The sequence below is a fragment of the Triturus cristatus genome, chromosome 2_2 (assembly GCF_964204655.1).
Source record: "Triturus cristatus chromosome 2_2, aTriCri1.1, whole genome shotgun sequence".
Lineage (NCBI taxonomy): Eukaryota > Metazoa > Chordata > Amphibia > Caudata > Salamandridae > Triturus > Triturus cristatus.
In genome coordinates, this window is record NC_140582.1 from 20068380 (window position 1) to 20091162 (window position 22783).

The window sequence follows — 22783 nt, forward strand, 5'->3', positions numbered from 1 at the left end:
TGTTTTGCAGATGGAAAAACAGAGAGAAAAGCAAAATAGAGCAGGAAGGCATACAAGGGAAAGAGCAACAAAGAGTGCAGTAGATAGTGCCTTGGTGACACTGCTTCAAAATGTGCTTTTAAATTTTAATAGCTCTAGCTTGTCGCAGTGGTGCCGGTCCGAGTACCTCATACTTTGATTTTGCTCGCGAGAAAGTTTCACTCAGTCATTGAAATGGCACACGTAGCAATCTGAAACCTTGGCAGCTATGCTTTTGTTAATAGAGCCCAGCAGATAGTGTGCCTTTTTTAAAGTATTCCTGTTAACTGCAGTGTCCATGATTCCTACACATGCCTCTGCAATTAACATGAATACTTTCAAAACAAGCATTTTCAATGCAATCGGTCTCGCTTTTGGGACCTTATACGTATTTAGCGATTCAGCTTATTTAGGGTATGGGCATGAAATGTGGGGACCAGCTCTTGTTGAATAAAAAGCTAACACAGTTTGGGTAGACTGTAAGGACCGTATTTGGGGCAGTGTGATAGAGTTAGAGAATTTTGCAAAAGGACGGAAAGTGGGGGACAATGGGATAACCTAGATAGAGACCAACAGAGTTTGGAGGATCGCAGTTAGTTTAAAAGAGATAAGCAGAGATGAGTGAGGGAGACGAGAAACTAGAAGAAAGAGACGAACAGAGTTTTGGGTGGGAATATAGGTGAGGGTAGTGTGCATGTGAGGGAGAGGGTGTTTAAAGAAGAGAGACAGTTTTGGGGTGTAGGGAAGAACGCGGTGTTTAAAGGGACTTTGCATGAGAGAGAGAAAGTGAGTTTGAGGGGAAAACTGAGTTTGAGATATTGTTTTATGGGCCGGGGAGCGTTAGACAAAGGGGCAGACATCCGGGGCACAGACTGGCAGAAACATGATTGTATGCCCCTTCCGGTTGCCACTAAACACTGCCCCCAAGTTTTTGAGGACCTTCCCAAGTTATCCCGTCCGTATTTCTTTTATTTGTCTATGGTTTTTGGGGGAAGCCTAGAATTACAAGTACCCTGGGTATCTTCTACAGTTAAAACACAGCCATATTTGAAGTCAATTACTCTGGAAAATAAATGCACTTAAAATCGTCCAATACATGGGTAAAATAATAGGCATTGGGATTTTAAAAACAAACGTAGATTGAGTACAGATTGAACAAGAACACCAAAGAGGAGGATAAATAGGTGTTCGAGGCATATGAGCTGCAGATCACACACTTAGGATAAGATCGCCATCTGGTGTTGGGCTCGGATGATTGCAGGTTGTTGTTGTCTTCGGAAGAAGCCTTTTGGTCACGAGATATGTGACTCCTCCTCTGGACAACAGTGCGCATGGGCATCCACTCCATCCTCAGATTGTTTTTTTCCGCCATTGGGTTCGGATGAACTTTTCCACTCCGGCTGAAAACTTTACAAAACCTACCTTTTCGAAGAAAAATTCCAATTTCCATCGACGTAATCATTCATCGGACCGGTTCCGGACACGGCTCATGGAAAGGACGCCTTTCAAAAAATGCCCCCAATGTGGAGCAAAGTTCCCGCATAGCGACCACCACGAGGTTTGCAATCTCTGTCTCTCGCCGGAACACGACGAGTCCAGCTGTCCAGCCTGTGCTGCATTCCGCTCCAAGAAAACGATCCGGGATCGAAGAGCTCGACGCCACATCATGGCCCGACCAGCTCCGGAACCTGAGGACATCTTTGATCAGGGCCCCGATGTCCCGGAAGAAGATTCCGAAGAACTACAGATAATATCCGAAGCAGACGACTCAGACGACCCAATAACACCTGGGCAGCGTGTGAGTAACTTGGCCCCTACCCCCACCCCTCCCAAAAAGGCTCTGGTCAAGACTCCGCCAGCTGGGCCCAGTCGAGATCGAAAGCAATCTTCAGAAGCCCCGCCTCCCAGCTCGGCTCCGAAGAAATACAGGCCTTCCAGTGATTCCGGCCCCAGTAAACCGCATATCACTGTACCCCCAGCACCTTCGGCACCGAAGACCCAAGACCTCTCGGCACTGACGCAGCCTCCATTACCAAAACCATCGAGGCCTCTTGACAAGCCGGCGTCGAAAGCGCTCAAGCTTAAAGACCACGGTTCGGCACCGAAAACGTTGACACCGAAACCGGTATTGGCACCGACACCATCTTCGGCACCGACACCATCTTCGGCACCGACACCATCTTCGGCACCGACACCATCTTCGGCACCGAAACCATCTTCGGCACCTAAAACTTCACCGACACCGAAAACTTCACCGGTGCCGAGAAAAACATCTAAAGGACATTCTCCAAAAGACTCCACCGATCGGTCAAAACATAGATCGGAGCCCCAAAAGTCGACACCGAAGCCGATTGCGGAGGATCATGAACTTTTTCACCCTGATCCAACCCAAAAGAGAATTTACATCAACCCAAAATCTGGACATGTCACGGCTGTGCCATATAAAACAAGCATTGGCATAGCCAATAGGTCTCGCCTTTGGGACCTTATAAGTGTTTACCCATGCAACAGTTGCGTAACTAAATACTTATAAGGTCACAAAATCGAGACCTATTGGCTATGCAAAGCGGCCCTGCAGCCGTGAAAGTGAAATTGATCGCGATCGCGATCACGATCAAACCTCAAAGCAGCCCTGTGGCCGAAAGTGAAAGTAATCGCGGTAAAACACGGCGCGCGCGCCCGCGCACATGCACTGTAGCTCTAGGCTGGCCTGGTATCACTTTTTGGAGCCCTCTCAATAAGTCTCGCCAGACCAGCGCATGCGCTGGGTCAGGCGAGACCTAAAAAGGAAACTCGATCCAACACCTTCTTCAGTTCCTATTCAGACAAAGGACTCATCTACTTCACCCATTTGTCCTTCCTCTCCTGTACCACCTCCTACCCCACCCCCCTCTCTCCACTTCCTTTACCTCTACCATCCCCTTCTCATACACCACCTCCACAGGATGATGTTGATCTCTTAGGGGGAGGGGGTGATCCACATGATCTTTATGATCCCAATGATCCATTTACAAATCCTGACACCGTACCCTTAGATGACTGGGCAGACACACTACCTGATGTTCCAGACCCAACTGCCTACCCTTCCAAGCCCTCGCCTCCAGATGACCACCTAGGGTTTGGGCAGGCGCTCTTTACCATGGCGTCACCATGCATTCAGATGCCCCCGAAGAAGATTTTTTGCTGGACACATTTGAACAATCGCAAAAATCTGTGCACATCTTACCCATGATCAAAGGTGTCATAAAACACGCCCTAGAAATCTTTAAAGATCCTGTACGGGCTAGGGTAATTAACCCCCGTATTGAGAAAGTATAGACCTGCCCCAGCCAGAGGACCCTGCTTACATTAGAGGACAGCTCCCTCTGGACTCTTTGGTAGTCTCTAACGCCCAAAAGCGGGCTAACTCCCAAACCACTGGAGAGACTCCACCACCAGACAAAGAGTCTAAGCTGTTAGAGCTCTCAGGGAAAAGGGTTGCAGCACAGGCAGCTAACCATTGGCGTATCGCCAACACACAAGCCCTGTTGGCATGTTACGACAGGGCCCATTATGATCAATTAGAAGATTTATTACAACATTTACATGACCAATATAAAACACAGGCCAATGACCTCATCCAGGAGGGTAAGCTTATTTCTAATGCCTCTATCAAATGTGCACTAGACACTACCGACACTGCCTCTAGAACAATAAACACTAGCGTACTTCTCAGACACCATGCATGGCTCCGTATCTCAGGCTTTAAGCCAGAAGTACAGACCACGATCTTGAACCAACCGTTCAACCAAGAACAGTTGTTTGGACCTGCAGTGGATACTGCTTTGGAGAAAATGAAGAAAGATAATGAGACTGCCAAATCAATGGGAGCGTTACAGTCTACACAACCTAGGAGTTCCTCTCGTCGCTCCTTTTATAGAGGAGCCGCCAAAAATTCAGGAACCGACTCTCCATCCACTTTTAAAACCTCAACCCACACATCTTCTAACAGAGGATATTTTAGAGGAGGATATCGGGGAAACAACGTCAAAGGAAGAGGTCGAGGAAGTACAACCACTCGTACCTCCCCCACCAATAAACAATGACTTTCCTCCACTCCCCCCAGACCATTCCACTCCAGTCGGGGGAAGACTAAAACAGTTCCTACCTGTCTGGAATTCCATCACTACAGACAGGTGGGTGAGACAAACTATCCAATCTGGCTACTGTCTACAACTCACAAATACCCCCCCCAACATACCCCCCAGACAGCGTCCAATGTCAAAAGATCATCTTGCGCTACTGAAGCAAGAAGTTCTCTCCTTACTACAAAAACAAGCAATAGAACCAGTTCCACTCCAATATTAGGGCACAGGAGTATACTCTCTGTACTTCCTCATCCCCAAAAAGGACGAGACCTTAAGACCAATACTCGACCTCCACCTACTAAATCAGTACATACACTCGGACAATTTTCATATGATCACTCTAAAACAAGTACTCCTGCTACTACAACAAGGCAATTTTCTTGCCACACTAGACCTCAAGGACGCCTACTTCCACATTCCCATGCACCCTGCTCACAGGAAGTACCTAAGGTTTGTGGTGGACGGGCGGCCAGAGTCTTTACCAAATGCCTAGCGGTAGTAGCAGCACACCTCAGAAGACAACAAATCCACGTCTTCCCATATCTCGACGATTGGCTCATAAAAGCCAATTCATTCAAGAAATGCCTGCTACACACCCACCAAACTATCCTACTCTTACACCGTTTGGGGTTCACCATCAATTATCCCAAATCTCACCTGCATCCCTCCCATATACACCAATATCTGGGAGCTATCATAAATACCTCCAAAGCCATAGCTTGCCCCAGCCCAGCCAGGATAGCCAACATACAAGCTCTCATCTTACGATTCCAACCCCAACACTCTCTTCCAGCAAGAGTGTTCATGCAACTCTTAGGCATGATGGCGTTATGCGTATTCATTGTGCCTTACGCACTACTTCAAATGCGTCCTTTACAAGAATGTCTCGCACGTCAGTGGAATCAGGCTCACGGACAACTCTCAGATCTGGTGTTGGTGGACAGCCGCTCGCACCGCTCACTAAAATGGTGGAACACCATAAACCTGTCCAAAGGGCGACTGTTCCAAGAGCCTCTTCCACAGATAGAGCTCACAACCGACGCATCTCTTACAGGATGGGGAGCCCATCTCCTGGGACACACCACTCAGGGCAAATGGACCACACAACAAAAACTGCTCCATATCAATTGCCTGGAACTTCTAGCAGTGTTCATGGCGTTGAAATCATTCCAACCACATATACAGAACAAAGCTGTCTTAATCCGGACGGACAACATTACAGCCATGTATTACATCCAAAAACAGGGGGGGACACACTCTCTCCAGCTGTCACAGCTAGTACAGAACATTTGGAGATGAGCAATTCCCCAAAACCTCTACCTCCTAGCGGTACACCTTCCAGGCGTTCACAACCAAATTGCCGATTTTTTAAGTCGACAGACACAACAAATCTACAAATGGGAATTACACCCACAAGTCCTACTCCCATTCTTCCAACAATTGGGCCATCCAGACATAGACCTGTTCGCCACAAAAGAAAACGCAAAATGCCCAACCTTCGCCGCCAGGTATCCCCAACCACAGTCGAAGGCCAATGCGGTATGGATGAACTGGTCAGGCATATATGCGTACGCTTTTCCGCCTCTCCCACTCATTCCATTCGTAGTACGCAAGCTCAGACAACAATCCCTCACACTGATACTAGTGGCTCCTACTTGGGCACGTCAACCCTGGTTCACGACACTACTGGAACTCTCTGTAGTTCCACATCAAAAACTGCACCTCTCCCCGTCCTTGTTGACCAGAACCATGGAGAAATCAGGCACCCAGATCCACAACAACTCAACTTGGCGATCTGGCTCCTGAAGTCTTAGAGTTCGGTTACCTCAACCTACCACCAGACTGCATGAATATTATTAAAGAGGCCAGACGGCCTACTACAAGAGCCTGCTATGCAGCTAAATGGAAAAGATTTGCCATTTACTGTAAAAACAATGATATACACCCACTAGACGCATCCATCCAGAACATTATTTGCTACCTACTACACTTGCAAAGATGTAATCTAGCGTATTCTTCCATACGTCTACACCTGGCAGCATTAGCAGCCTACTTGCAAAATCGTCAGCACTTGTCACTATTTATTTAAAGTGCCCGCTATCAAAGCCTTCATGGAAGGTCTAAAAAGAGTCATTCCTCCAAGATTGCCACCCTCTCCTGTGTGGAATCTAAATATTGTGCTCACTAGGTTAATGGGTCCCCCATTTGAACCTCTACATAAATGCGAGCTATAATTCCTAACATGGAAAGTGGCTTTCCTCATTGCAATCACATCCCTTAGGCGGGTAAGTGAAATACAAGCCTTCACCATACAAGAACCATTCCTCCAGTTACATCGTAACAAAGTGGTTCTAAGAACAAATCCAAAGTTCCTGCCGAAAGTCATTTCTCCATTCCATCTCAACCAATCAGTCGAGCTACCAGTCTTCTTCCCAAATCCCGACTCTGTAGCTGAAAGAGCTCTTCATACTTTAGATGTTAAAAGAGCACTTCTTTATTACATCGACAGGACCAAATCTTTCCGTAAAACCAAACAATTGTTTGTTGCATTTTCACCACCACATAAGGGCAATCCCATTTCCAAATCAGGGATAGCCAGGTGGATAGTTAAATGTATCCAAATATGTTACCAGAAAGCTAAACGCACTCTTACAGTTCCCCCTAGAGCGCATTCCACACGCAAAATAGGGGCTTCCATGGCATTCTTGGGAAACATCCCCTTAGAAGAGATTTGTAAGGCAGCAACATGGTCTACAACACACACCTTCACTAAACACTACTGTGTTGACGTGCAAGCTAAGCAACAAGCTTCTGTGGGTCAGGCTGTCCTTAACTTTATTCCAAACTGCTGCAACGGATACAGGCGACCACTGCTAGGGGAGATACTGCTGTATAATCTATCCTAAGGGTGTGATCTGCAACTCATATGCCTCGAACGGAATATGCTACTTACCAGTATGCATCTGTTCTTGGCATGTAGAGCTGCAGAGCCACACACGCCCACCCGCCTCCCTGGGACCTGTATCCGTTCCAGCTTTGTCTTACTTAGACATTACACATGGACATCCTCTTCTTTATTCTTACACACTCCATCATTTCCCATCATGGCGAAAAACAATCTGAGGATGGAGTTGGATGCCCATGCGCACCTTTGTCCAGAGGAGGAGTCACATATCTCGTGACAAAAAGGCTTCTTCCGAAGACGACAACAACCTGCAATCATCCGAGCCCAACACCAGATGGCGATCTTATCCTAAGTGTGTGGCTCTGCAGCTCTACATGCCAAGAACAGATGCATACTGGTAAGTAGCATATTCCTTACCTAGCAAAATGGCAAGACACTCTTGTATGCTCGGCAAGAACCCTTAAATGTCTGTGATCGCAAAAAGCAGCCACCCAGGGCAGATTAGTTTAGCCAAACAAATCCTATAAATCCAAGTTGGCGGGAGCTTAAATATAGCAGTCTTCCTATATTATTGTAGCATTTGAACGTCCGGCACTAGGAAAGGAAATCTTAGTCTGCAAAGCTTGTGTATAAGAAATCCCACCTTGCGTTATAAATACACATTCATTTTTAGGTCGAGCAAGGCAGCGCATGCACGGTCTCTTCAAGACCTGCTGTAATAACTCAGTGGGCTTACAGTATGTTATTTTCTTGCTATTGGCTGCTTGATCGTAAAATGCCCGCAGATGTGAACTGAAAGTTTTAAGGGCACTCAAGTGAAATGTTCAACGACTACTCTGCTGACTGATTTGCGTATAGGAGGCATTGCGGCCGTTAGGCTGTTGCAGTGTTGGTGTGATAAGAGTGGGGAGCCACGCAGTTAAAGTGCCAAGTGCTTGAAAAGTGCAACAGGGATGTCCAAGATGTACCAAGATGCTACGGATCCTAAGTGAGGCGGTGTGAGCAACTCTGCACCTTTGTTCTGTAACTTTACGATAATGCCAAGGCACCATCCAAAATAACATACCCTGTCCATTCATACCTGGGCGCAGCCACTCTCAAGGCCACTGAAAGCAGCAGCGTGAGCGTGTGAAATCTGACAGAATGCACACCGCGTGGCTACTCGTAACTGCAAGCAGTAGGCCTTTTCACACGCACGAGTGTGTGAAAAGTCCAGAGCGATTCCAAGAGGTTGTTTTACTCTAGGTTCGACCTAAAAACACACAATCTGCAGCGCTCTATCAGCAAAAAGCATGCAGCTTGTCCAGAAGCACGACATGTGCTTTCAGAATCACTGATATATATTAGTGATTCAGAAAGCACACATCATGCTTTTAGGCTTGCTGCATGCCTTTTGTTCATTTAGCGTGGTTGATTGTGTACTTTTTAAAAAGTTTTCATGTTAATTACAGCGCCTGACATGCTAATACACGGGGCTGCATTTAACATAACTTTCAAAAAGGCTCACAAACTGCCGCGTTCTGTTAACAAAATGTATGCAGCAAGTCTAAAAGCACAACATGCTCTTTCACCATCACTAATGTCGTGCTTTTAGACTTGCTGCGTGCCTTTTGTTAATGGAAAAGTATTAATGTTAATTGCAGAGCCCTTCATGCCTATACACGCTGCTACAATTAACATGAATACTTTCAAAAAGGCACACAATCTGCTGCGGTCTATTAAGAAAAGGCATGCAGCAAGTCCAGAAGCACAACGTGTGCTTTCAGACTCAATAATAAATATCAGTGATTCGGAAAGCACATGTTGTGCTTCTGGACAAGCTGCATGCCTTTCAGAATCACTAATGTATATTAGCGATTCTGAAAGCACACTTCGTGCTTTAAGGCTTGCTACATACCTTTTTGTTAGTAGTACCAGATAAAGGGTAAGCCCAATATACCCTTGAGGGCTTAGGCGGATAAATTGATACAGTAAGGTTGCCGACAAGGGATTTTGTTTGTGATAACTTAGTTCTATTTCTTAGTGATTCATTTCAGGGGTGTATTTTAAACAAATTATACACCAACAATAAATGTTATCAACAAAAACAATTTTTAGAAAAAAGTACACACACGGGAATTCTTTTTTTGTGAATGAAACACAAATCTTTTTATATATAAATCAGAGTAAAAAAGGGAGTACAAAAGAACCATTGGTTTAAAGCAATATCTCATGAAAGGCGGGTTAAATCAGATCCACATTTCATCAAACGGCATCTATTTCCAAATAGTTTTAACAGAGACTAATCTCATTGATGAGAAGAAATCAACTGCATTTATCTAATGTTGTGGAATTAGATGATGGAGTCGACGTTTCGGTCTTGGGTGGCAGAAGTCCGTAAGACCATCTTCAGGACAGTTAATTATTGCATAATTAGACCCTTCGTGAGTTCAAGGAATCCCACGTGACTTGTTTTTTGTTTATTTTGTTGTTGTCTGGGCGTTTTGGTTGATATTATAGCCTATCAATTTACGAACTTTCTCATGACAGGAGATTAAATGGAAGAAATCCTTACTCGTTCTTTTTTCAAAAGCTGTGTTATTTCTGATTATCGTTCAAGCGCGCAAAAATCTGCCGAGCCTGACCTCGGCAGATTTTTCCGCGCTTGAACGATAATCAGTAATAACACAGCTTTTGAAAAAAGAACGAGTAAGGATTTCTTCCGTTTAATCTCCTGTCATGAGAAAGTTCGTAAATTGATAGGCTATAATACCAACCAAAACGCCCAGACAACAACAAAATAAACAAAAAACAAGTCACGTGGGATTCCTTGAACTCACAAAGGGTCTAATTATGCAGTAATTAACTGTCCTGAAGATGGTCTTACGGACTTCTGCCACCCAAGACCGAAACGTCGACTCCATCATCTAATTCCACAACATTAGATAAATGCAGTTGATTTCTTCTCATCAATGAGATTAGTCTCTGTTAAAACTATTTGGAAATAGATGCCGTTTGATGAAATGTGGATCTGATTTAACCCGCCTTTCATGATATATTGCTTTAAACCAATGGTACTTTTGTACTCCCTTTTTTACTCTGATTTATATATAAAAAGATTTGTGTTTCATTCACACAAAAAAGAATTCCCGTGTGTGTACTTTTTGTTAGTAGAGCGTGGTAGATGGTGTGCCTTTTTGAAAGTTTTCATGTTAATTGCAGCGCCTGACATGCTAATACACAGGGCTAAATTTAACATCAAAATGTTCAAAAAGGCACACAGACTCCTGTGCTCTATTAAGAAAAGGCATGCAGCAAGTCCAGAAGCATAACGTGTGCTTTCAGAATCACTAATGTATATTAGTGATTCTAAAAAGCACAAGTGTGCTTCTGGATTTGCTGCGTACCTTTTCTTAGTAGAACGCGGCTGCGGGGCAGATTGTCTGCTTTTTTACTAGTATTCTTGTTGATAGCAGTGCCCATCATGCTTCTACAGGGCGCTGCGATTAACATGAATATTTGTCTCTCTGGGGATGTGCTGTGTGCGTGCGCGCTTTAAGGAAGACATTGTATGCTGGGAGTGACGTAGGTGCACGCGCACCCTAGAGGGACCAGTGGTGGCGACCATCTTGGACAGTGTGAACACACACATTAGGTAAAGTCAATGAGCAGCCTAGAAAAACAGTGACAGTCGTGAAGACGGTCTATTTCAGGTGCAAACTTGGAGAAATGGGAAGCAGGAAACTCCATACCACACTGCCGGGTGCAATCGGCATGCAATTATTTATACAAAACAGTTTCCATTGTGATGCATGGTGGAAGCAAATCATCAGGACATGCAAACAGTTAACATCTCAGTTTCCACAGTTGACCCTTGTGCACACAAGCTAAGAAAGATAATGTCCCGGTTACTTACCGGTAATCTTCATTACTCGGAGTATTGTTTTCCTCGCCACATGAGTTGCGTAGCGAGCTTTAGCTCCACACGCCAGAACCTTCAAAGCAAATTAGCATCCCTTGCCTCCTAACCCTCCCCATTATGGCCGACCTCCGTCACCCTTGACCTAGTATAAGGAGAGGGTGGACCCACCCAACTTCCTGTAGAACTACCAAACTCCAAGAACCACATGAAGCCGATAGACCAACAGGGAGGGAGGGATGAGATCTCAAGTTGTGAGGAAGACAATACTCTGAGTAATGAAGATTACCGGTACGTAACCTGGGCATTACCTCCTCGTAAGTCTTCCTCGCCACCAGAGTTATGTAGTGAGCACATACCCAAGCCAAGCGGCTTCATGGAAACTCACAAGAAACCACAGGCAACGGGAGAATGCAAAACAGAAGGTGGAACCTGAAGCAAACAGGAGGGCAACCACCAAAAAGAAGCACCGAAGGCGCGAACCACAGGACCTGGAAGAACGAGCCTCGAGAACCGGCCCATGAAGCCTCCCCGCAGAAAGAGCACCCAACACCACCCAGTAGGGAACCAGGAGCAAGTGCCAAGAGGACCAGGGAGAAGCACAGGGAGCCCCCCGAATAAGGGCTCAGGAGACAGACCCCGGGAAGAGCGACCCTGCACCCGGACAGAAACCACTGAACCCCAGGCACCAGAAACCAGCAAGACAGCCAGCAGAATCCAACCACACAGGGCGGAGGGAGAGAAGGCAACCGACCAGACCCAAAAAGTGACAAGATGACACGGCAGCAAAGGGACACAGTCCGTACCAAAAACAGCAACACCGCCTGGCGAACAACCGACAGGAAAAGAGCAGAAGCCATCCCAGACCCAACGACCGGTGGGAAAGTAGGCAACAACCCACCGGGAACGGGGGACTACCAAGGGGACTGTGGGCAGAAGCCAACGAACCGGACCGAACACAATACGGTCTGGCAGGGCGAGGAAGAACTGAGGAGAGCAAAGAAGGGACCCCCACACTCCAATCTGACTAGCAGATACGATGGCCACCAAATAACCCCACCTACAAGGAGAGGAACCTGAAGGCCACCGACCCCGGAAGAATCCAGGCAAAGAGCCCCAGGACGCAGCAGGAAAAAACTCTGAAGCTCCCCGGCCACCAAAGGACCGGCCAACAGAGGACCGCGGGATGCCTGCAAGGCCACCCACTGAGCCCGAAGAGTAGAAGGTGCCGGGCCCAAGTCAAGCCAACAGAAAGGAAAGCAACCCACAACAGGGCCACAGAAACAGCGTAAGCCTACAGCACCAGGTATTCCCAGGTGGACACCCAAACAAGCACCAACCAGGCCCAGCCCAGCTTAACGTCTGAGATCAGACGGAATCAGGAGCATACAGGGTGGCACGGCCACAGGCAGCCAGGTGACGGGAGCCCGCAAGCAACCACACCACCACCAGGGAGCAATCCTGTGACAGCAGGCTCAACAACACAAGAGCCAGGCTGTAAGAAGACGCAGAAACCCCCACAGGAAGCGGAAGGCCCCCCAATGGAAAAGGAAGACCCAGGAAAGTCCAGCACCCCAGGACAACCCACACCCAAAGGAGAAGAAACCAAGGGCGGCGAACCGAGTGGACCGTGCCAACACAACAAACGCCAGTTCCAGGAAAAAATGCACAGAATGTGCGCAAGCCAAGGAAACCGGGGACAGGTGGAAGCAGGGAGCTTGGGCCACGGGATGATCGTGCAACCAGCCGCCACGCACCCGAGCACGGGAGGAGAGCGCCGAAGCGAGGCAAGAGAGCAGTGAACCTGGAAGCAAACAGAGCCAACGTCGGGCACCCAAACCACACACGGGACACTGCCACCAAGGAAGAAGGAAGCCAGGGGAGGAAAGACCCTGCACAAGTGAACTGTTAAACAGAGATCAGCAAAGCCAAATGGACAGCCCACAGAAACCAGAAGCGGGACGAGCAACCCGCCTTCAGGTGAACCAACCGATCCTTTTCGAACCAAGGATAACATAACATGCGTATTTGTAAAGCACACATACACCCCCAACAGTGTATCTTGGCACTAAATAACAGATGTTTTATTGTTACCCAACTCAACAGTACTTAGTTTATCGACCTCAAATGGATGAAAGGCTGAGTGGACCTGCCAGGATGTGAATCCGTGACCATAAGGCTGAACACCTGGCCCCATCAGTGGATGCATTAGGCCAATGAGCCACCAGACCCGCACAGACCGGGAAATGAAAGATCGCTTGCCCCCAAGCAGGAAGGGGACCCCAGAAAAGGAAGACCGCAGCACAGAATGAACACCACCAACCGAGACAGGACCGAATCGGCGTAGACACAACCACCGGCCGAACGGAATCCGGGGATCAAGGGACCCACCGGGGCAAGAGATGAGCCACCAACGGAAACAGATAAAGACAAGCCCAGGGAAGCACAGTGACAGTGCTATAAAACAACCATGGACAGACGGGAGCGTAACCGAGGCCTGGAGACAATCCAGCCCCCCCCCCCTCAATCAAGGACAGCACTCAATCAAGGACAGCCATTGCCCTGCAGGAAATAACACCAACCCCTTGACCATCAGCAAGGGATACGAAGCCCCAGGCGAGGAACCAGATGGGACTATATCAGGCGACCCGGAACACCTGACGAGCCAGGACCTAGCGGGCCCTCCGGACATGACAGTGCCAGAAAAGAAGAGCCCCCAAAGAGAAAGAAGAGGCAGAGGATAGCCAGGCAACAAGGGAAGGGAGCACCCGAAACCCAACCCTGCGGACCAACCCGACCTAGGCCAACACGAACGTGAAGTCCCCGGGGGCAGAGGAAGTGCAGGACCCACACACAAAACTAAAGGACCAGACGAATGGCCCATGTACGGAAAGATCCCAAAGGCCTGCCAACGAGCATCCCAAGTACGGCTGCCGTAAGGCAGGGGAGCGAGAAAGAAAGCCCCAGGAGGGAGGGTTTCCAAAACAAACAAGAGTCAACTCACCCAGGTCATGACGAAAGGCAACAGAAGCCCCCCAACAGGGACCCGACAGCCGGAAACTAAGGACAAGCAGAACCAGAATGCAGGGGCTGAACCAGCCCACCGGGAGACAGCGGAGAACAGGGAGCCCCAGCTGAGAACCCGTTCAGGAAAGGGCAAGCCCATGCGGGACCAAGAAATCAGCCCAGGGACGGACAGATCACCCCACAACCGCCAGGGAGTGATCAAACACAGTAATCCGAGAATGAAGCAATGAAGGAACAAGTACACAACACAAAAACTTATATACCGACCAGCGCTGGAAAGGGAAAACGGAAGTGCAGGAACCCCCTCCATAGAGTACATGAATGCAACCTAGATGAGCAGACACTGTCTCTTTAAACATCTCGCAGCAGGTGGAAGAGAGAAGGAAGCCTCCCGTCAAACAAAAGAAGTGCAGGGACCCAGACTCAAACCGCAAAGAGAAAGCACTGTACGGGACCAAAATGGGTGCAGGTAAATCAATGATAATAACCCATTGTGCGAGCCATCCAAAGACCTAACGAAACCGTGAAGCAGCAGGAAACAGAGAAAGCCAGATCCTGGAGGCAATGGAAGGCCACCCCAACCTGCCATGCAAAACGAAACTCAACCAGGGCATGCTCCCAAGAGCACAACCAAGCAACGAAACGAGAACAGCATCCCACAAAGGGCGGCAACATATTATATCTCTTTCCCACTAATTATTTATATGTGTCCTGCATTGTCAATAAGCATGGCAAGAGAATCGGGGAGGCCGGGGATCGACCCTGGGCCCCAACCACGCAAAGCATGAGTTATACTACTCACATCCCCACTACAAGAGGCAAAAGAAAAGCCGGCAGCACGCAGGCACTCCAGTAGAGAAGCCGACAGAGGGTGGCCCTGCTCACTCTCACGCTGCCAAAGAGAAACACCGGACACAGCCAACCGAACCCAGAGCCAAACAGAAATGGACCCAGCTTGGGAAAGGAAAAGGATGCGGTCCGCTGACCACAGAAGGTGCAGTACCAGCCATGTACAAGAAGACACCAACCGAAGGCTGGCCATCCAGCGAACCCCTGAAAGGACAGCCTCCACGCACCACGACCGGGCCCTAAACATGCAAGGAATGCCAAGAGCAACCAGCCAATAGGAGCCCAAAGCCAACCGCACGAGGCACCATCCCCCGGGAGGAGGGACAGGAAAGAAGACCTGAGGATGCAAAGAACCCATGGACGCCCAACAGCAGGGAAGGGAGAAGAGGCGTGCAGGAGAGCGTCCCGCGCCCCATGACCCCACAGACAGACTGCGACTAGGCAGAATGTGGAACAAACAGACTGGCACGCCGGCCAGCAACATTCGCAGAGGGGCGAGCACACCGAGGTGAGCCTGTAAGAGCAGGGGCCCAAGCAGTCGGAGCTCGCTAGAGCAGGGCCCAGGTAAGTAGGAAAGCACAATCCCGCCAGAGACCGCTAATAGCGAGAATTGTAGGGGCAGAGCCCCACACCCGAGAACAGCGCAAGGGGAGATGACCCCGCCACCAGTCAGCAGCCACGAGGTGCGGGGAAGGAGGGGAACCCAGACAACAAGCGGGGCTTCCGGGCCGGAGGCGGGGCTGGGGGGCTGGGGAGGGAGCGGAGCTGGGGAGGTGGGGATTCCAGCCGATTTAGCTATGGCTGAAATCTCCACCTCTGGGCCGGGAGCTCCGCCTCCGGGCCGGAAGCCCCGCCTCCGGGCCGGAAGCCCCGCCTCCGGGCCGGAAGCTCCGCCTCCGGGCCGGAAGCTCCGCCTCCGGGCCGGAATTTCCGGCCCGAGTGCGGACGCAAGTTTAGGAGTCGTAAATCCATTCTGTGAATAGCAAAAGTACTAAGTTCATTCTGTGAATAGCAAAAGTAGTAAGTTCATTCTGTGAATACCAGAAGTACTAGGTGCATTCTGTGAATACCAGAATGGTACTAAGTTTAGGATTTAGTCTTAAGTTTGTTCTGTGAATCGGGCCCAACTACTTTACATCTGTGTATATGAACTTAAATTCAAGCAAAAGGGACTAGAACAAACACACATGAAATGGCGACGAACATACAAAATAGAACAACAGCTGTTCAGACTAAAATGCAGCACACATGCTCTCAATAGCATCTTACAAACAGGGAGACCATTTTAGGTACAGTGTTTTGTGAATTTCAGAAAGCCACTTGACAAGTTAGAATAGGTTGGAGACTAGACATGTGTTTGAAGAGTGGCCATTTCATATTTCACTTTAGAGATTAATGTAGTGAATTGACTTTTATGCATTTTTATATTTTAGAATAATTTCTGAATGCATCACATATGGTCTTCCAAAATATACATTGGACCGTAACAGATTTTGAGGGTTGTTTCTAGGTATGTTTATTGATTTTAAAGTGATATTGGAGTTAAATAAGATACAATGGTAGTTCTTGTTAGTAAAACTATTAAAAAGAGGTAACTCTGTGAACTAAACTTTCCTTAAATATATATATATATATATATATAGAGAGAGAGAAATTGAAGACTAGAATATGCAGGGTTTGGAAAAGCTGGACTTTTCTTGTGAAATTAATTTTAAGCATAGATTATGCATGTGCTTTTTAAAGATGGTTGGCACTTGTACCACTTCAGATGGAGAAATTTGAAAGTGAATTCAGTCATGAATCTTCTTTAAAATTGACTTTATAGTTGTCAGGTTTCTACTAAGGGTAACTGATTCGTAATGAAATTCGAAGAAACTCAAGTATGTGAAATAATAAATCTCACACATATTGAATGTAAGTGAACACCAGAAGAGGAGTCTTGGGAGTGTATTATTGAAATAAAAAGGTAATTTACATTGCCACCTTGAATGAGATGTTGAAGTCTGAATATACAATGGAAAAGCACAGTTTTCTTTATGTAATTGGGGAAATCATGTAAGACCTGTATACCACAGCTTTATTCTGAAATACTTGGGTGTGATAATACTAAGAACAGTGATTCTGCTTGCAGCATGGAACATCAAATATTTAGAGCATTGTGAAGGTCCTATAGATTCAGTTTTACGCACAATGATATTACATTTTTATTGGGCTGAGTCTGCTAAAAGATGAGGCAAATTTAGTTAAAAAACCAGAAAGTTTGAACTTAAGTTTTGTTTTTAGAATACCTGTGAAATGTGTGGCTCTAGAGAAGCAACGAGTGTCGCGAAACACGTGTTAACAAGATTTAGCTCTTTTTGATAAAAAATGAGTTATGTGGCTGGAAAAAAAAGAAACTGTGCCCCTCGCCTTTTTATTTTACAGATAATCTTTAGTAGTATTCCACAGGCTACACCGATATATTTCCCATAAATTCCTGGCACAAATATGTGATGTGCTTATTTTCCACAAAGTCCTACTAAAAAAGAATGTATAACTGATAAAGCCACCAACCTTAAATCTCACAAGAATCAGGTTTGATATATGTTGTAAATTAAGCATCTCAATACATTTGCATAATGCCACCAGACTTTTGTTTGAAGTTAGTGTTAAAAGCAGTCCAGTGGACATGTTACCGAACTTGGGTCAACATGTTACTCCTGCTTCTTTTTACTATTGGGCAAAAAACTCGATCCCCAACTGGTTTTCTCCACTCAGACTGTTTTTGTGTGGTAGCTCAGAAGTCTACTTGATGGAACCAGGAAGACCAGAATGAAAATGAGCATACATTTCTAGATTATACCCAGATATTACAACCAGACTTGAAATGAGTCTTAAAATTAGCTAACAAGAAACATTTAAAAACACAAGAGAGCCAGGGAACCTATCATAATGAGGGTCCCAAGATTAGAAAATGTAAACGCAGCAACAACTTTCTGCTGCTCTTACCTACCTCTGAATATCTATTGGCCCACTGGCATGGACCAACATAAAGCCTAGAAACTGACATGGATTGTCACATTATACTAGTACTAGACCTTGAAATGGGTTATGGATTCATTGTGTTACTACCTGCTTGGAGACCACTTAACTTTGTACATGGATCATGCATACTTGCCCTATTGCCTCACTCAGAGGATATTATTCCTTGGAATTTGCAGCATTCCTATGCTCAACAATCCTTATTGTTTGACCTTGCATCATGTACTGGCCCCAGTCCTGGATGATGAAGATACACTGGCTGTGCATCCACTCATTATTGAAGTCCCATCTCAACACTGGGTCCTGGTCTCACATTTGTTACTACCTCTAATGAGAGTGTGCTCTATCATGCTGTGGGTGTGTTCTTGGGATCTTTATGCTGGGCTGCATTTGTGGGAGCAGACTGCAGTGAATCAATGGTCTGGACTGTTGCATCTCGACAGGGGACAAGCATGGGATGGAGAAACATAAGGAAGTCAATGGGCCTTATTGTTTTTTTTGTTTTATACTAAAAGTGTTTCTCAGGTTCGATGTTCTTAGCTGCAAGACAATGGCGGCCTCCAGAAGGAAGTCAGTACAAATGAGATGGATGGATTAACAAGAGAGTGAGATGGCTGGCAAACTCCATCCCCTTCACTCTTCTGAAAACTGAAGGTACGAATTCAGCTATGGCATAAGGGACACCCTTATCGAGTGGTATAAACAAGTAGAAGAGTTAAACCAGGGCTCGCAATTGCTGAGATTAAGGTAGAAAGATGGAAAATGAAGTGGAGGTTTTTAAAAAACAGATGAAGGTGAGAGGTGAATAATCTGGTTTCCCATATGCAAGACAACTGTATCTGGCCTTATTGAAAAAGCCTGGAGAAGCCTTACCCTTGGAGCTGGCAGCTGAATCTGATTGGTAAGATGCTTACCCTTTTGTTTTTGGCTAAGAGGATCCCAAGTACAGATTAAAGCATCTTAATTTTGGCATATTTTACATTAAGCCTTCTTTTATAACTTGCTCACATACGTATTACAGTTTGTCACAGAGGGCTGGAAACTATCTGGAATAAACAAGTAGTTTGGAATCAGAGGAGATTGCACTTCGAAAAATTACACATTGGTTTCCTCAGGAAAACCTTGGGGGTGCAGTGCTTGGCTTATTGAATGTCACAGAAAATCAGGGACCACACCAATCATACAAGCAGAAGTAGTTTTATCTATAATACTATAGGCGCTTTTTAAAAATAATAAAAGTGTAGTTTGTAGTAACGTGCAGAATTAAGGTGCAAGCTTTATTATTATTTTTTTAATGTGTTTAAATGCAAATTGAGCTAGGCAACCATATTTACTTGTACTAAGCCTCCAATGGCTTTTTGCTATAATGATGTTTCAACTTATACTTAGACCATTTTTAAGAAACTTGATATATTAGAATGTTGGAAATGTAGTTTAAAAGTGCCTAAGTAGACTAGAATGGTAGAATGACCCACATGAACTTACAATTGCTACAACTTAGTTGCAAACCTAACATTGCTGTCTGGGACAATTGTATTCCTGTGAGAAGACGCGGAGTGACCCTCCCATGAGAACATCGAAAGACAATTGGCTGGCTGAAGGAGGAAGGAGACCGCAAACTGCAACATTGTTAAAATGTGTTGTCTGTATTAGAGCATGTTCCTAGAACAGATTTAGACACTCTTTTGCCACACTCTTTTCCAGACAGTTGTCCAGATTCATTTATCTAGACCCAGACTTTGTCACATTGCTTTGAGACTCTACTGAGTTTCTTGAACCTAACTTTATGGGATGTTCTGCTTTGATATATTTTTGATCTATAAAGCTGACTTTAATGCTGAAACTTTGCTTTTCTCTCACTCTCTCCAACAAGAACCCTTTATGGGTTCTGACTGACTCCATTTTTTCCCCGATTCTTAGAATAGTGATTATTTTCTTTACGAAATGCGCTTTGCTGTGTTTATCATATGATCTTATTAACCAATATTGATGTAAAATTTCTATTCATATATTGATTGCGATTAATACGAATTAACTTAATCTAATAAAGATGATTTACTAAAATATTCAATTAATAAAACCCTTTAAATCGCACCAAACTCTCATTATTGACTGAAAATAATTTGTGATTGAGATTATAATTTATGTGATGACCGCCCTGGATCGTCTCTAAAACAATGACAAAGATTCATCGCAAATTACCGCGTGGGGTGGGGGTTAGCCCTGATGCTGGTTAACCGAGATTTTTTTAAACTGAAAACAATTCCTGCCGCTTCAGCAATATCTTAGTCAGTTTCATGGTTTTTTTTAGTACTTGTCACCAGCATCTAGAAAAGAGCAGCACTTTGACCAAGAAGACCAGCAGCATACTTTTCAGAGACTCCGCCTTTAATATTTGAATTATCTTGCTTTAACTTCGCCACAATTATGGCGCCCTTTAAAGTGCAATTACCATTTAACCCACACCAGTGAATTAATTTACTACCAATGAATGGGTTCATCTTATTATACCCAACAATACTTTAGCTAGTTAGATTCTTCTTCTGACCTTTGGCCAAAATAGTCTAGGCAACACTTTCTTCATTACTTTTGTGGTACTTGCTGTTATACCTTTACCATAAGATAGGTAAATGAACATCACGTTCATGATTGTCACTGCTAACACATTAATGTTGAAAGGTCTGCAGGTCTTTTAATTTTAATACATTCATTTTGTGAAGATGGCGCTTGCATGCAGCCTAGGTTCATTCATAAGTTTCTCTAGTCATCAGTCTTGAGGGCTGATCTGTAAAACTACCTGGTTTCCATGGCTGCTTCCTTCCCCCTTCTTTAGCTGCAACAACTGTCAGCCAATAGGTGTTCTGATATGTGCTGTGTGCATGCCTCTGATGTATACTCCGGCATGAGCCCAGCTGTGCAGTGCAAAAGATTCTCACAGGTTAACAGGGAGAGGGCTGAATATCCACAGAGTCGTATTCATTTTCAGTCCAAGACGTTGCTCTACAGGAGGGCTTCTCATTTGCAAAATATTTGTTCGAAGCATATGAGCTGTAGATCATATGCGTTAGCATAGATCGCCATCTGGTGTTGGGCTCGGATGTTTGCAGTTTGTTTTTCTTTGAAGAAGTCTTCCTAGTCACAAGGTAGGTGACTCCTCCTTACGAAGATAATGCGCATGGGCATCGACTCCATCCCCAGATTGTTTTTTTCCGCCATCTGGTTCGGATGTGTATTGCGCTGCTCCGGTTCGGGTTCATCTTCAAACCTTTTCGACGCGCAATCCTTACCACTCGACGGTATTGTTTTCGACCGTGTTTTCCCTTTCGACGTGCATCGTAAAATCCAACTACTTCGATCGACACGGGCCGCGGGGCCTAGCCACGCCGACCACGCCAGCAGTCCATGGCACAGACTCCATTTAAGAAATGCCCCGGGTGTGGTGCTAAGTTCCCACACATGGACCTGCATGAGTTCTGTTACCTCTGCCCCTCCCTAGAGCATGAAGAAACAAACTGCAAAGCCTGTCCATCACTCCGATTGAAGAAAACGATTTATGTCTGTCGGATTCGACGTCGCAAGATGAGACGCAGCACTAGTCCGGTGCCAGATATCTTTAGAGAAGAGTCAGAATTCCAACCCGGCGCCGAAGAACACATTTCCGTGTCTGAATCCGACGACTCCGACATGGAAGAGGACTCGAACGTCACTCTGGTTCAACGAACTGAGAGTAACTAGCCCCAACTGCCCCCAAAAACACCAAAGACTCCAGTTACACCTTCGCCTTTGGGCTCCGGTCAACACTGATACCATTTCAGACGCCCCGCCTTCTAGCCCGGCTATGAAACATAAAGACAAGTCTTCCAGCTCTGGATCTAGCCGACCCCATGCAGGTGCCGAACCCACATCTTCAGCACCGAAACACAAGGCTAAGCCTGACTCTCCGCTGTCAGCACCTTTGGCACCCAAGGCTTCAGAACTGATACCACCAAAACCAAAAGCTTTGGAACCGACACAGCTAAACCGAAAGCATCAGAGCCGAAACCAGCAAAAGAAAAGCCTTTGGATCCGAAACAGGGAAAAGTCAAGCCTTCGGAGCCAAAACATCCCGCACAGAAGAACACCGAACCTAAAAAGCCCGGAAGCCCTCTTAAACCTTCCGAACATAAACGGACTCCATCCAAAGAACTTCTTCCCAAAGAGTCTTTGGATCCAAAAAAAAAGCTGTTGCATATTGACCCAGAAAATGGAAAACTTCAAGCAACACTTCCTAAAAAACGGAAGCTGGACCTCACTGAAGACTACAGCATACCTCTTAATAAAAAAGACATGGGTACTATCCCATCTCCCCCTTACATACCTCCCTCTCCTCCACCTTTTAACCCAAATCTGTTAATTTCACCAGCAAACTTACCACCACCACGTTTTTCACCTGTGCCACAGGATGATAATGATGGGGATGGGGATGGAGACTGGGATGGGGATGGAGACGGGGATGATAATGAGGACACCATTCCACAGGACTCAGACTCCTGGGAGTTTTAACCTCTGCACTCACTAGCACATTACATCTACACTTTATAGGTCCCTCACCCCCACAACACCATACGGCATGGAACAAAAGATCTCCGCCAAAGAGCCCCTCATTGGGTGCCCGTTGGGTATTGCAGCGCCGACCCGACGAGGAGCAGGCCCAATGATGAAGCATGACACCTGCTGGCTGGGTGTGTGAGGGCCCTAGTTCCAAAGGAAACAATTTCCCTGCAGTATAACATTAGCGGGATTACCTGTATTCGTAGTGGCTCTTGTACATAGCACTTTATTCCCCTTCTGTTCTATGACCCATTTTAGGAACAACGTACCTTCTTTTGTTACAAATGATTATGATAAGGACCTGGATCATACTAATGACCCTGATCTATATCCTTCCAGACCACCACC

The 22783-nt window shown here is 46.1% G+C and overlaps 1 protein-coding gene and 1 pseudogene across 1 annotated transcript in view; one reads left to right on the top strand and one right to left on the bottom strand.

Moving 5' to 3' along the window:
* The window catches only part of MRPL1 (mitochondrial ribosomal protein L1), a 423200-nt gene that overhangs the window by 159840 nt on the left and 240577 nt on the right, over positions 1-22783 (top strand). The window lies entirely within an intron of this gene.
* On the bottom strand, positions 12240-12358 carry LOC146861765 (5S ribosomal RNA; annotated as a pseudogene).